Raw genomic sequence first — 14,364 nt, 5'->3', positions numbered from 1 at the left:
TGGAAGAGGGGTTTAAAAGCGCGGACCCACCGCCGTGTTGCTATGGTTACGGCACTTGGAAATTTATTATTTACATTTTCATGACACGGCAAGCAGCAAGCGTGCTCTTTTACTAAACTGCCTTTCCTCCAGCGGGCGATATGGGGTAGTGCGGGCAGAGGGGTAAAGCGAATTTTGATTTGATAGTTTTTATGAGAATCTGAACAAAATGAACTTGTCGACACTCTGATACTTTTCTTTTTTTTCATTTTATCCTTTACAAGGTCATTTTTGCCAAGCTTCTTTCATTTACTGAGTGCGTATATATATATGGAGGTATCGTAGACATTTTTTTTTTCACTTGAAAGAAAACTGAGATAAAAAGTTGAAGAGCTTTTAGTGAACGAGATGCTTTCATGCCTCTGTTCACCTTCGGGGGCTTATTTTGACACATAGGACATAAAATTTCTGGGAGGGAAAATTTTGCACATAAAGAAAAATTTTTTAGTACTCAATCCAGATGGCGCTACTGTTTATCTTTTATATGCTGTCGCTGATTTAACTTTATAAAAAATGGAAAACTAGTCTATGCAAATTGAGTATTATAATGCATAGGAGGAGTTATTTTATAAATCCTTTTAATCACGGTAGCCAGATATTTATGAGAAAAAGGATTTTTCGATTAATCCTACCAATGGAACGTTTTGAGTGAGGAACCTATGCTGGGAGATTCGGAAGTAAGACGAAGAAAATGTTATTTTGTCAAGTTTATTTTAATACTAATATATGTGCAATGTGCATAGCAAACTCAAACAACCCGTGAATACCATGATGCAAACTGTACAAACATAAATAGTTGTTTCGTTAATTTACTATATAAAATATAAATGGATTGTAGTGCCATCTATCGACTTAATTTTGGATTGTAGTGCCATCTATCGACTTAATTTTATACCATTTAATTTAATTTTGTAAACAGGATGAGGTTTTAAAAGGAAAATCAATTCGAAAACCATCCTTGATTTAGTCAATCAAAATATGATTGGATAAATGCATCACTAGAGAAATCCGTTTTTTTATAAACTAAGTGCTGTGAAGAAAACGTCTAAAAACTATTTGTTTATGTAAAAAAATAATTAATTAATTAGAATTAATAATTTTAGTCAACTTTTTAAATCGTTCTAGAAGAGAAATAACCAGGACAAATTTAAAGCCGAAATTCTGTTTTCTTCAAGTGTTTATAGGAGCGTATTAAAGTCTAAAAGTAAGAGAAAAGACAAAAATGGTTTTAATTTAAAAGTTCAAATCGACGCTGAAATAAAAACGAAATTAAAAGTGCTAAATTGATTTATGCATACAATTAAAAAAATAATTTGTGTGTGTGTCTGTGTGTCGGTATATCGGATTGCGTATATACTGTAAGATCCAAAAGTAGGACATCAAACTTGGAACTAAATGGGTGCAATTGCGAACCAATTACGAAGCCTGATTGTTATTTTTTTATTATATATTTAATATAGCGACATTTAAAAAATGGAATTTTCTCTTTGGCTTATCTAGAGCTATTTTTTTTTAAATGAATTATAAACGATTTAGTTATGTCACATGTTTTAAAGGTAATAATCAGTGATGCTTGTAGCTCTAATAAAAAATTTATTTATTGCGTGTTTCGCATCATTTTCTTTTATTTGGTAATTAGAATAATAAAAAAAAAAACAAATTTTGCACTGAAAGGAAAAAGCAATGCCGAGATGGGCCAATTTATCGAGGATAAACACTAATATATTATTAATGATGCTGATAATATTATTTTCGATGCCTATAGTATAAATAAATTATGCCTATATTATTGATGCTAATGGCAAGTAATTTTGCTAGTAGTTACTAATTCAGGTAAAATAATTAGACATGTACTATAAGGCAAAATTAATGCAGTAATGTCATTATTTCGTTTATGAGAGCGTAAAAAATCTTCAAACTATTATCGAAGTCAATGATGCTTAATTAATTTTGGTTAAAGGTACTAAAAGAATTAATTGAAATAGAAATAAGCTATGAACAAAAAAAGCAAAATTAATCAAAAAAAATGAACGTATTCGTTCTGAGAAACAGTAACTAGTTGCCATACAATTATTGCCACTAGTGATGCTTAATTTTGGTAATAGGCAATACTGGAATGATGGTGCAGTTTTTATAGGCACATTTTTAATATGCACCAAATAAACTCTTAACTCTTATATAATGAGCAAGTAATATAAATTTTATGAGCAAATTTGATGCCGATTAAAGCTGCACCAATTCTTATGATAGATTTTTTGTATTTTTATGATAGATTTTTTACAGCTCCAGGGAGATCTGAGTACAGGAGAAAGTACTTGATTGTGGTAAATTTTAAATAGGAGTTCCTTTGAGCAACATCCTTATGTCAGATGATACTGTATGCAGTTTGTCCTTATTTTGATAGGATGGATTACTGTGTTTTGCTTAATCTAATAATATAAAGTCACTGAGAAAGGCTTCAAATAATAATAAAAATGTTGGAATTATTTTGGCTTCATTGTTTGCGTTGATATTTGTAGTATAGTTTTGTACACGAAGTTGAATTGTTCTTCGATACTGATTTATTGATGCTTATTTATTTCGCTCCGTGCTAAGAACGGGTATTAAGCTACTTATAAATAAAAGAAATAGAAAGAGGAAAATATGCGATGAAGAACATCTCAAGAATATTAATCATGAATTATTTTGAAATAGGCATAGGAATCTTTGTATTTTATTTATTTATGATATTCGTTGAAATTATAATTAGTTATTCATGTTTCTTTTATTTATTTAATATTTATGATTATATTATTTACTTTTAGGAATACTAAATAGGTACGAAAAAAAAGTATATATTTTCAATTTTAATTCTGTAAAATAGGGATTGCGTTCTTGTTTTGTTAAAAAGATTTATTTTAATAATTTCAAAGAAAATAAATAGGTAAATCGTAGCATTTGTCGATTCAGAAGCCAATCAGGTTCGGCACAACCGCGTGACGTCGCTTACAGATATCCAATTAAATTTGATATTAAACACATGTTTTGACATAATCTCTTCACTTCTTTAAGAGTTTCAATTACCCAATGGCCGCACATTTCCGGTATTATTATTTTGAAACTCATTAATAATTTTTTTTTATCTAAAAAGTTAAAACTTAAACCCTTCAGTTATTTAAATTTTATTACACTTTTACTAAGGTAGCAATCAGCATCTCTGCTTCCTAGTGGAATTATTTAAACAAATATTTTCTTAAGAAGAAACTGAATGGAAAACATTATAACATTCTGAACCTCCAACTTAAATCTAAGTTACTTAGTTTGCCTTCCCTCAAAAAAAAAATAATTAGTCATAAATATAATTTGAGGAAAGATAATTTTAAGATAAAAGAATGGTTATCTCTGCTGGTTTTAATATCAGAGATACTTTTAATAATATAAAAAATTATAATTTAATATTACGACTCATTAACTTTTAAAAGAACTAAACACACAAAGCCCTCATTTAATTACGAAACATCTGGTTTTGATTTCCTACTAGGATGAGTTGTATGATGTTAATAAAACGAGATAAAATTGCGTGCAATGTAACTAAATATTGTTCTTACTTCCATTTAATTAATATTTTTTGGTACATAGCAAATTTATTACTTGTCAAGCTGTAAATATATATACTTCTCACAAAAAATTTTAATATATTTGTTTTTTTAACTACATGGAAATGCGTAGTTTTCAAATAAAAAAATACTATATTCTACTATTAAAATTCAATAAAAATCAAATAAAATGTAGCTTTATTGCATATATATATATATNTAGATGCACCCGTATAATTTTTTTTAAAATTTTTTTTTATTATTTAGAAATGCCCAAATACAGTAAAATTTTTGTATCAGCACATGCTAAGTAAAGTCTAAGCAGAAATGAAAAACCGAATTTTAGGTATTTACATTAAGAATTAAGTATTTAAGTATTACAAACAGAAACGATACTTGAAATTTAAGAAAACGTACTTGTAATTTCTTTTCAGTTAAAAATGTCGAAAGTGTGACCATTTTGCAACACGACAAATATTTTATATGATATCTAGTCTGTTTCACTCAATTTGTAGATTTACCCACCCAAAGATTTCTAATGTTGCACAATTGCGTCTTTTAAGTTTTTTCAGAATTTTTAGCTTAGATGGTTTTCTAGGATTGTCTTAATCTCGCGGATGAAAGTAAATTGCACATAATCAGTTAGCTCCCTTGCTCTCCGGATCATACGCCATGGGATTTCAAAGACTTGTTTATGAACCACTGGTGCTGAAATCACTGCGTAATTTAAAACATATTAATGTAGCATTACGAACAATTGGAAGTGAGAAATTAAAAAAGAATTGAGAAATGAATTTAACTACCGACAACATGTTAGTCGTATGACAAACAAAAAAGTTGTTACATTAATCAATCATAACTGAAAAATGTTCAATAGATTCCTTAATTTTGTGAATCCTTTATTTATAACCGTCGTTGAGCAGTCGACCCAATTTTTGGGTCTACGACTTCTAAAGTTCAACTTCGTAGCCTTGTGATTTTGAACTCAATCCAGAAGACAAGGGAGCTCCTGGATCGAGTATTGGGAAAAATTTGATTTCTTGGAGGACTTTTTGATGGAGATAGCCTGCAATTGCGTTACATGGAAAGGAACACCACGAGAACCTCACACAGTCAGCCTGACGGCAAAGGAACTCTAACCCATGATTCGTCTACTACTGAGGATATTTCACGTCAGCACTGTGGTCAATGCAAGCTGGAAGCAGAATTCGTCTCGACTGGGACTTGAACCAGGTTTGCCACATTGGAAGGCGAACGCTCTATCCCTTGAGCCATCACGGCTGGTGAATCCTTAATTGTAATATCTGTAAAAATTTCAGTAAAAGAAATACTTAAAATGTGATCATTCACCTCTTTTTAAAAAGATAGACATTTTTAGAAAGACATTCTTTGAGATAACTAGAACACCTTTTATTAAAACTTATACAGAAGTTAAAATATTTCAATTAGATTTAAACAACAGCTTAAATTGTTTTCTGTTTATGAAGAGCAGCGGCGTTTATGACAAAAACAAAACTTACACCATATCGTACTCGATTGCGAACAATCTATTGGCAATATCAAACTGAAGCCAAAATGGTTGCTTCCCGAAACGAAAATAATTCACTAAAAGTGTGATTGCGCGTGAGTCTTGAGTAAACTTATTATTATTGGTGCTTAGATTTAACTACACCTTTGAAAATCTAAATGATGTTAATTTTTTTTGTTTTCTTGAAATAAAGGGTTTTTTAACACAATTTGTTTTGGCTATTTAAATCCAAATTCGGAAAGATGTTACATCATAGTTTTTCAAGTGTAATTATACGTGACAAGGATGATGTTTTATATCTTTTATGCAAAGAAAGAAAAAATATTTTCTTTCAAAACTCTTTAGTTCAAAACATCAACAAAAAAGGAAAAAAAAACTAATATTGAATCTACAAACTGACGCAATTTCTTACAATTTCATACCGCATATTTTTCTATTTATTTTCATACTAAATTTGAGGCTATAAAAATACCTTCCTTTACTCTTCAAATATGTTATTTGTTATATTTCATTCCAAATACAAACGGAAAAATAAATCCAAAAATGCAATTTTCTTCCATTTTTTTTCCTTAAAGTTTTCTTTATTCAATGAATTTAAAACGCTTGTCATTTAAACTTTATTTATAGCTGTTATAAATATAGAAATGTGAAATAAAGCCCTACTGATGCAGTATTTTTTAGTTTTTTCATGCTTTGTTCTCTTTGTTCATAAGTTCTGAAATAAACATTTCAAAAAATAACAAAAATGTTTTTTTTTACAATCTGATAAAAATAAAGCGAACTGTCAATGGTTAGCAAACACATAAATTATATAAACTATTTAACTGCAAGATTTAATAGGTATGATTGTTTTACCGGAGTTTCCATTGGATAAACATGCATATGCATTTACAGATTTTAAAAACAAAATAATTTTTTAATGCAGCTTACAGGAGAACACTTTTCAGTTTTAACGAAAAAATTTTCCCTGAAATTATCAAATGTTATCTTTTAAGATTGAATTGAATCAAATGTAACCCGATTTTTTTAAGTTTTAATATCTTAATACGCTGTCATGTACAGGGAAAAAAAACAACTAACATTAATTACCTTGAATAACTTTTGACCTAATAATCGGGTCTTTACGTTCAAGGACTCAATCTTAATGATTCGAGGGGGTTATTTTAAATATGCTAATTGATTAGTGGAGACTAATTAATTAATGGAATTTCGAAATCAGACACAAAAGCAAACGTACTTTCTCTCAACTTTTTTTTTGGTTGATTGGGATTTCTAATCTTCAAAAAATAGAGGGTAGCCGCAAATAAATTCATTAAAGGATTAGGGATTCATTTTAGGTATTTCATTAGGATGATTAATTAAGGTATTAAATTTACTTGTTATTAATGCTAAAGCAACTGATAACATGACACAAAATTTAACCTATTTATATAAGAGTTTTAAGAGCCTACATTCAATAACCCAAATTGGCTTTGATTAGTGTGTACTGTATAAATATTTTTAAAACATATTTCAAATATTTAATCAATATTTGTAATTTGTAATAATGAAAAAAAATCTGCATTGTTTTGGATGCTTTTTCATCTAAAGAAACTTAGTTTCAAAAATTATCTAATTTTATATAATGTTATTTTTAATAAAACTGAGTGTTCATGCAATATTTTATTTATTTTTAAAGTAATTAAATCAATATACACTATATGCAAAAATAACCAAGCATTTGGTTATTTTTCCGTTCATATGGTAGCGGTTACTAGAATTTTTTTTCGTAAATTATGGATCAAAATTAAAACACCTTTAGTGATAATTAACAAAACGGAAAAGTAAATTTCACGAAATAAATGGATTTCATGTCATGCTCAATAATACCTCGATGAAATTGCCAAATTTTATCACATTTTCTATATTTTATCACAGATTATAAAACCTCATTTTATTATTAATTTTACTAAAATTATAACCGAAGCACTTCGATAAAAACTACCGAGCTCTTTGGTCAGAAATACGGTAAATTTCACCATATTCTGGTAGTTCTTCTCAGTGCATGAGACAATTAAAATATTCTGCTGCTATAATGTTAAACTATTAAATATTCTATTTGCCATATGTAACTTAAAAATGATATAGCATTTCGTATGCACTATAACAAGATTTGTTTCATTATTTTGTACAGCTTATTAATTACAGTAATAGACGAGTAATTGTTTATATTGCTCAATTATTAATTTTTATACGTAAAGAAAAGTGTTTCATTATTATATACAATTTCAAATTAACAAGAATAAATTTACCATACATAATTTTAGAATTATAACATTTCATTCGTTAAACTTTTTTTTTAAAAATTGGTAACGGAGAAATGTCCTACATAACTTACAAATTATAACGTTATTATAAAAGGAATGATTTCCATATGCAAATTTAAACGGGAGATTTTACTTGTCAAAAGCAAAACATTTTTACCCAAATTCAGAAACGGATTCTGGTAAAATTACCACACTGTATGATAATGACATTTCTGGCTAAAAAAATCTAATTCTTGTATTAAAAATCAAAATATACGGTAGCTAAACCACTCGTTTGGTACTTTTTCCGTTCATGGTTTTCAAAATTATTGTCCTTATTACACAGATTTAGTTAAAAATGCAAAACTGAATAGTAAATTAACTGAATAAATGGTTTTTATGCCATGCTCTAAGGTATCATGATAAAATTATCATATTTCAACACATTTTATCACTTATTATAAAACGAAATTGTATTGTTGATTTCATTTTACCAAAATCTTTAAAGAAGCACTTCTGTAAATAATTTTTCGCACTTAATGTAGATAACTTAAAATTAATGATTGAGCGATTGCCGTATGTAACTTAAAATACATAACTTTTTCTATATGATATAAAAATATGTTTTATTATTTTATATAAATTGAAAAACTTTTATTGTAATAACTCAGTAATTATATATACTATAGACAAAGGTAAGCGTATAAACTTTTCGTAACTATGTAATTCACTTTCAGTTTAATACATATTTTACAACATTGTTCCCTTAAGTTTAATATTTTATATTTTGTGACACAAATTAAATGTTTGTCACTTTGAACTATTTTACGTGAAAAAAGCTTTAGTGAAGGAAAAAAAACTAAAATTAATTTTTTCTTACACCTAAAATATGGCGAAATGCTTTTAACTAAATTGAAAATTCTCTCAAATGATGCTGTTTCTTACTAAAATGCTTTTTCCTTTTATTTCATTATTACACTTAAAAATATTTTTCTTTTAACAAAGTTTCGCTTTTAAAATTTATGTCTAAATGAAATTTATGAATAATTTTTAGATTTGCGAAATTTCAATTTCATTTTCTACAGAGTTCTAACTTTTTGTAAAATATTTCAACAATTTTAATCATAAAAAATAAATTATCTAGTATCAGCTAGATCAGCATTAATTTTATAAAATGTAAGATATGCATAAAAAGTAGATTATATTTCGTGATAACCATTTCAAAATAGTATATAAAATACAATTATACTTCCATTCTAGTTTTTCCCTTATTTAAAATATATAAAATGTTTTAAATGGATTAAAATATATAAAAGCATCATAGCCTGTTCTTAAAAAATTACCTTTTTCATTAACAGCTTCTAATAAATTAGGGATAAAGTTTAAAATTTCGTTTTCAGGAATTGAATAGACAAATAACTTTTCCGCAAAACTTTTTTTCTGTTAAGAAATCTATTGAAAATATCAAAACACATAAATTACTTAATCATTTATTAAAAACATTGTTTAATACATTAAGTAAAGGCACTATTTTCCTTTGAAAAATAATTTTATTTTCATTATTAGTTATTTTATAAATAAATAAATATATTGTTGATTTCTTAATAAGCTTAATTAAAACTTATAAGGCCACAATGTGGGACCCCTATTAAGCCGATAATTATTTCCTTTGGTAGGGTATAATAGTACCCGGTAATATAATACGTGGTGCAATTTAAATGTTATGAGTCAATACTAAGGTGAGATATAGGGCCATTTTGTAATACATAACATTGACTGTGAAATTCCTCATTTTAACTCTATTGTATAGATACATACATAGTAACATGTAATATAATACAGGTTGCAATATTATTAAAAAAAATAAGATTGAGTTCCAAATATTAAAAAAATTGCTGAAATAAAATTTAAATGTAGTTTATAAAATGACTAATTAATTGAAAAGAAAAGTTTGTCAAAACTACCAGAATATGGTGAAACTTACCGTGTTTTTGATTGTATGGAAGCACCAATGCTCGGTAATTTTTTCGGAAGCATTTTGCTAATAATTTTAGGGAAATTCACAATAAAATATGGTTTTATAATATGTGATGAAATTTGGTAAGTGTTGTAAAATTTAGTGCTTTTATCACGATATCTTAGAGGATAACATGGAAATAATTTATTTGGTTAAATTGACTTTCCAGTTTTAGATTTTTTACTAAATGTGTGGTAATGAAAACTATAATTTAAAACATGAGATTTACCGTTATGCCGTTACCATATGAACGAAAAAATTACTAGATAAGAATGGTATAAATACCGCATATTTCAGTTTTATAAAACAGAATTATGTTTTTTTTTTTAAATGCCATTACCATACAGTATAATAATTTTACCAGATTTTTTTTCTCCGTGTGTACATTATTATAATCTGTATTTTAATTGCTCTTCAACTCAGAAAGATCCAATGAAGAGGAAAATAAATATACAATAAGAATTAAAAGGCTATGCATAAAGGTGTTGTTTTATCTTGAAAATTAAAACTGTTATTCAATCTAAATCACCTGTTCCGCACTGGGTCTTTTTAACGTATCTGCAGGGATACGAGGTATTCGGAAGCTAAACTGCACTTTGGGCAATGACTCCGATCTTCTGTTCTTCGCTCTGTTATTCTATGTTCTATTGTTCTATATTCCATTGTTCTTTATCTCATTGTTCTATATTCCATTCTATGTTGTGTTGTTATACGTTCCGCGTTCTACTGAAAATAAACCAATGGTTTAAAAAAAATAAAAAAAATACATACTATTCATATAGTTTTGCTTTATAAATTAGGTCTATGATATTAAGTGCAATACAAAAATATTTGTTTACTTAAAAACATAGTTTTTATGATTTTACTGAAAATTGAATATCTATCTTTTGTATGACATTTTTGTTAACTACATAAACAGTATTCAATTAAATATTTCTGCACTTGAAAAAGTTACTCGAAAAAGATTTACACGAGAAACACAATTCATAGAGATGCTATTTTTGTGATAGTTAATAGGATTAATGCCTTTCACTTATTTATAAAATTATCACATTACATTGATTGTAACTATTAACTATTTACTATATTTCTTGTATACATTAACACTTTATTGCAAATTATTGAATGAAAACCTACAAATGTGTCCCCTAAACTGTGTAAGAACTATATTAATTTCTAATATGTTCTTGCTAGTTATAGTAAATATACAATTATCACTACAATAGCTTCGTAAAACTTGTAAAAACTGAAAATTTAAAATAAATTATGTATGAATTAACTTTTGGTTAAACCACTTTGGTTCTGAAAATAAAAAATAAATGATTGAATACATATGTTTAAAGGAGCCAAAGATTAACATTCTTCATTGTATATATATATATTTAATTTCNACATTAAATATATATATATATATATGCCAGAAAATTAAACCTATCATGACACTTATTAGGATTTAGGATTTATTAGCCGAAATATTACTCTTAAATAAGACTGAAATACAACTGAAGTTATTTTCTTACTAGTATTTAATTTTCTATAAATAAGGATAAAAATTCAAATCGTTTATTGGCTGGAAATAATATTGAAAGAAAAAGTTAAAAAACGTAACCCATATTAGATGCTTACTAAAGTTTATTTTCAGCACACGTTTATTTCATAAAAAAAAGATTTGTAAGAAATTTAAAAGAATTCACTTAAAGCAGTTAATAAAGAAAAGAATAAAGAACGCATTAACAGCATCAAAAAATGAAGCCAATCATGTCAACAGGAAAGACTTCGAAATTACGCAATGCCTGCATAAAATAAAAGTATTTTTATCCGTTAATGGGTAATGCATTAGATTTGAATTTGAATCGAAACGGAAATTCGGAACTACTTTAAATTGACGCAGCCAATAGAATTTCTTTTGAGAACAAAAATAAAGTTTTAAAACTTTTATTGGATTTGGGGAAATGAATTATGTTTTTTTATCACTTTTCAATATTTCTTTTCTCATATTTTTATGAGAGTATTCCATTTTAGAATATATTTGTTTGCTGCTGTTGGCAACACTCGTTGCATCAACGAATTCTCGTATAATCATCCGTTTATGTCTTAATTAGAGAAGTTTAAAGCTTTAACGTGGTGTATATGTGAGCTGATGCTTGCGACCAACATCGTCGGCTTACTATCTAATCAAGATTAATGACTCAGACGCATCATATATTCACATTCTGGAAATGCGTAAGCCTTGTAACTGGCTTTGAGCAAATCCTGTAGTTGAAAAGTTAAAGTAAAACAACCGTTTCTTAGACAAACAAAGGAGTTGAGGAGAAGTAGTATAAAAACAATGCAATAGATTAGCTCAGCTTAAATTGTCAACACTGCTCTTGCATAATATATAACGTTAGTAAAAATATTAATTATTTAAAAAAAATCATCATATCCTTTATACATTATTACAAGGATCTAAGACTGCGCTGATTTTTAGTATTTATTGCTAGTAATTACTTTAGCGGAGGCAGGGTTGCTTCATTTAAAGTAAGTTTAGCTATAAATGCTTTTCGAATTTTTGAAAAATTAAATTATTTACTTTTTTGTGGCATTATTACTCTAAATGCTGTATCAATTTCATCAACGGTGTATTTGTTGTTATTTTTGTAATCTTTATCAATTGTCGAACTTTCTTTCTCTAAATAAAATAAAGTGAAGCTTAGGCATAATTTTAATTATTAGAAAGCTACAGAACAATAAAAATTTGAAATTTTTGTTAGAAATATTACTATTTTTTAATAGATTAAATAATAGCAAAGAATAAGAAATCTAAATTTAAAAAAAACTAAATGTTTCTGTTTGTTAATTTGAGAACCACTTTATTCTGATGCGCAAAGTTGAATAGTACAATATCTTAAGTAAATAAAGTTGATTTTAATAGTGAAATAATTAGCATTTTTCTCTTAAACTAGAGAGCAACGACACTTTGCTTGCGATCATTTGCCAACCTCAAACTGATTTTTCAGTTATTATCGAATCGCTTTTTAACCCTTTCTGGATTTTTATGGCTCATCAGTTATTAGAATATAGTTTAGTATACTTAAGCAATCTATGCAGGAAAAAACTGTTTGGTGAATTGACAGCGCACGGGTTGCTAACTTATTAGTTATTTTTGAAGTAATAAACACCACGGTTTAAATAATTTTATCAAGTGGAAATATTATATGAAACAAAGATTTGTCACCATAAGTTTCCATAAATGACGACCGGCCTATGTAGGGGTCAAGAGGTTCTGGATTCGAATCCCGGGAAAGATATGGCTGTTCTTTCATTCTCTGTACTATCTGTCCTTACTGTGGGAGCAACGTTGGCCCACCTAATATGGTGCCCCTGGAAAAGTGTCCAACAAATCTGTCCATCAGATGCCTGTATGATGTTAGTCATTTCCCAGGCCGGCATTAGAAAAAAAGATTCCTTGAGTAAAGAGTGAGAAATTATGACTAGGAGAAATAAGTAGGAGGAGCTAACTTATAAACTTATAAGTTAGCTTATTAAGTAGTAGCTAAAAGCAACTCAGATTGCTATGTCTAAAGCCAGAATAAATTTATTTAAATCCAAATCTTATTGAAGAATAAATATTGAATTATTTTAATTTAAATACTAATTCATAACAGATCATTTCACTATTCTAAGAAGGGAATTTTGAGCACAAATCCATACATTTATAAAGCATTATTAATATTAGACTTTTTTAAAAGGTTCAAAACCAATTTTAACTTGAATCAATTTTAACTTGATCAGTATCAATTGATATAAATTTTAATCAAACACAGTTTTAACTTGATGAGGAAAGGGACAACACATGACGTGCATGGCCTAGTGATATTTTCCTCGCTGGTGCAATGTTAACAACACGCAAAAGAGACAGTTTGGAGATTTTCTTTTTCAGTTTAATTTCACCCAAAAAGTAAACATTTATTAAAAATTTGCTTTATTTTTGAATTCATCTATATTCATATTCTTTTAACAAACTTGATTAAACATCTCTTTTAAAGTTTCTTAAAACTTTTAAAATATGGATTAATGTAAAAATTTTATGTTAATATTTTCACTCAAGATTGAGATCACTGTTCGTAAAGTTATATCATTCTACAAAATTACTCTAACTGATAAAATAATTAGCATAAAGTGTGTTAAATTTGTAACCAATTCATATTTCTCCCATAGGAAGTTGGATGAGACAAGGTCGGACATGTCCAAACTAGCCCCACCACCATGTGTCTATGTTGTTGTTATTGTCGTATGCCTGTTTCATAGAGTTATAAATAAGAAGGAGTGGGCATTCCTCTCCTTCCCTATTGGCGCGAGTGAAGTAACTGTCAAGTAGCGGCGGCCATGTTGGTATAACCAGAAACTTCGCGGAGCCGCTCAGGTTTCAAGAGGAAGAGTTAGGTTGATTTTGATATTTTCTCTTATGATTGGAAAATTTCGAAAACGAGATTGAAATAGTTTTGTTGTTAATACATAACACCTTTTTTCATTCAATTTTTCAACATTAGTTTCTTTTCTTCTTCCCTAAAAATAACGTTTTAAGATAGCTCTATTTTACAACTGAATTAAAAAAAAGAACTTTACAGCAGTTTTCTGGAACTTAGGTTCCTTTATATTTTATGCAGGCATTAAAAGTAATATATTATTGTTATTTAAATGGGCAGCTTTCCAATTAAAAATTTATTCAAAGAATATCACATTAAAACCACACTATTTTGAATATAAACAAAATAATATGAAACGCACTTTTCTTTAAAGTTAGAATATTTAAAGGGAAAAATATTGGTTTGTGCTAAAAGAATAGCAATAATCAACATTAAGCCATTTGAGTAAACACTTGGGTAATAAAACTAGTCCATAACATACTTTTTATTACTAAGCAGAGAAGTCTAATTT

The 14,364-nt window shown here is 27.7% G+C and overlaps 1 long non-coding RNA gene across 1 annotated transcript in view; it reads right to left on the bottom strand.

Annotated features, from left to right (window-relative positions):
- Window positions 1-4,393: 4,393 nt before the first annotated feature.
- The window catches only part of LOC139426935 (uncharacterized), a 231,322-nt gene continuing 221,351 nt past the window's right edge, over window positions 4,394-14,364 (bottom strand). Inside the window, exons 2-3 of the long non-coding RNA XR_011638059.1 lie at window positions 9,974-10,167; window positions 4,394-4,918 (exon numbers count right to left, since the gene is read on the bottom strand). This is a non-coding gene — a long non-coding RNA (uncharacterized lncRNA). The remainder of the gene's footprint in view (window positions 4,919-9,973; window positions 10,168-14,364) is intronic.

The sequence above is a fragment of the Parasteatoda tepidariorum genome, chromosome 10 (assembly GCF_043381705.1).
Source record: "Parasteatoda tepidariorum isolate YZ-2023 chromosome 10, CAS_Ptep_4.0, whole genome shotgun sequence".
NCBI classification, from domain to species: domain Eukaryota; kingdom Metazoa; phylum Arthropoda; class Arachnida; order Araneae; family Theridiidae; genus Parasteatoda; species Parasteatoda tepidariorum.
Note: the sequence above shows the minus strand (reverse complement) of the source record. Positions and strands in the feature narration are given on the sequence as shown.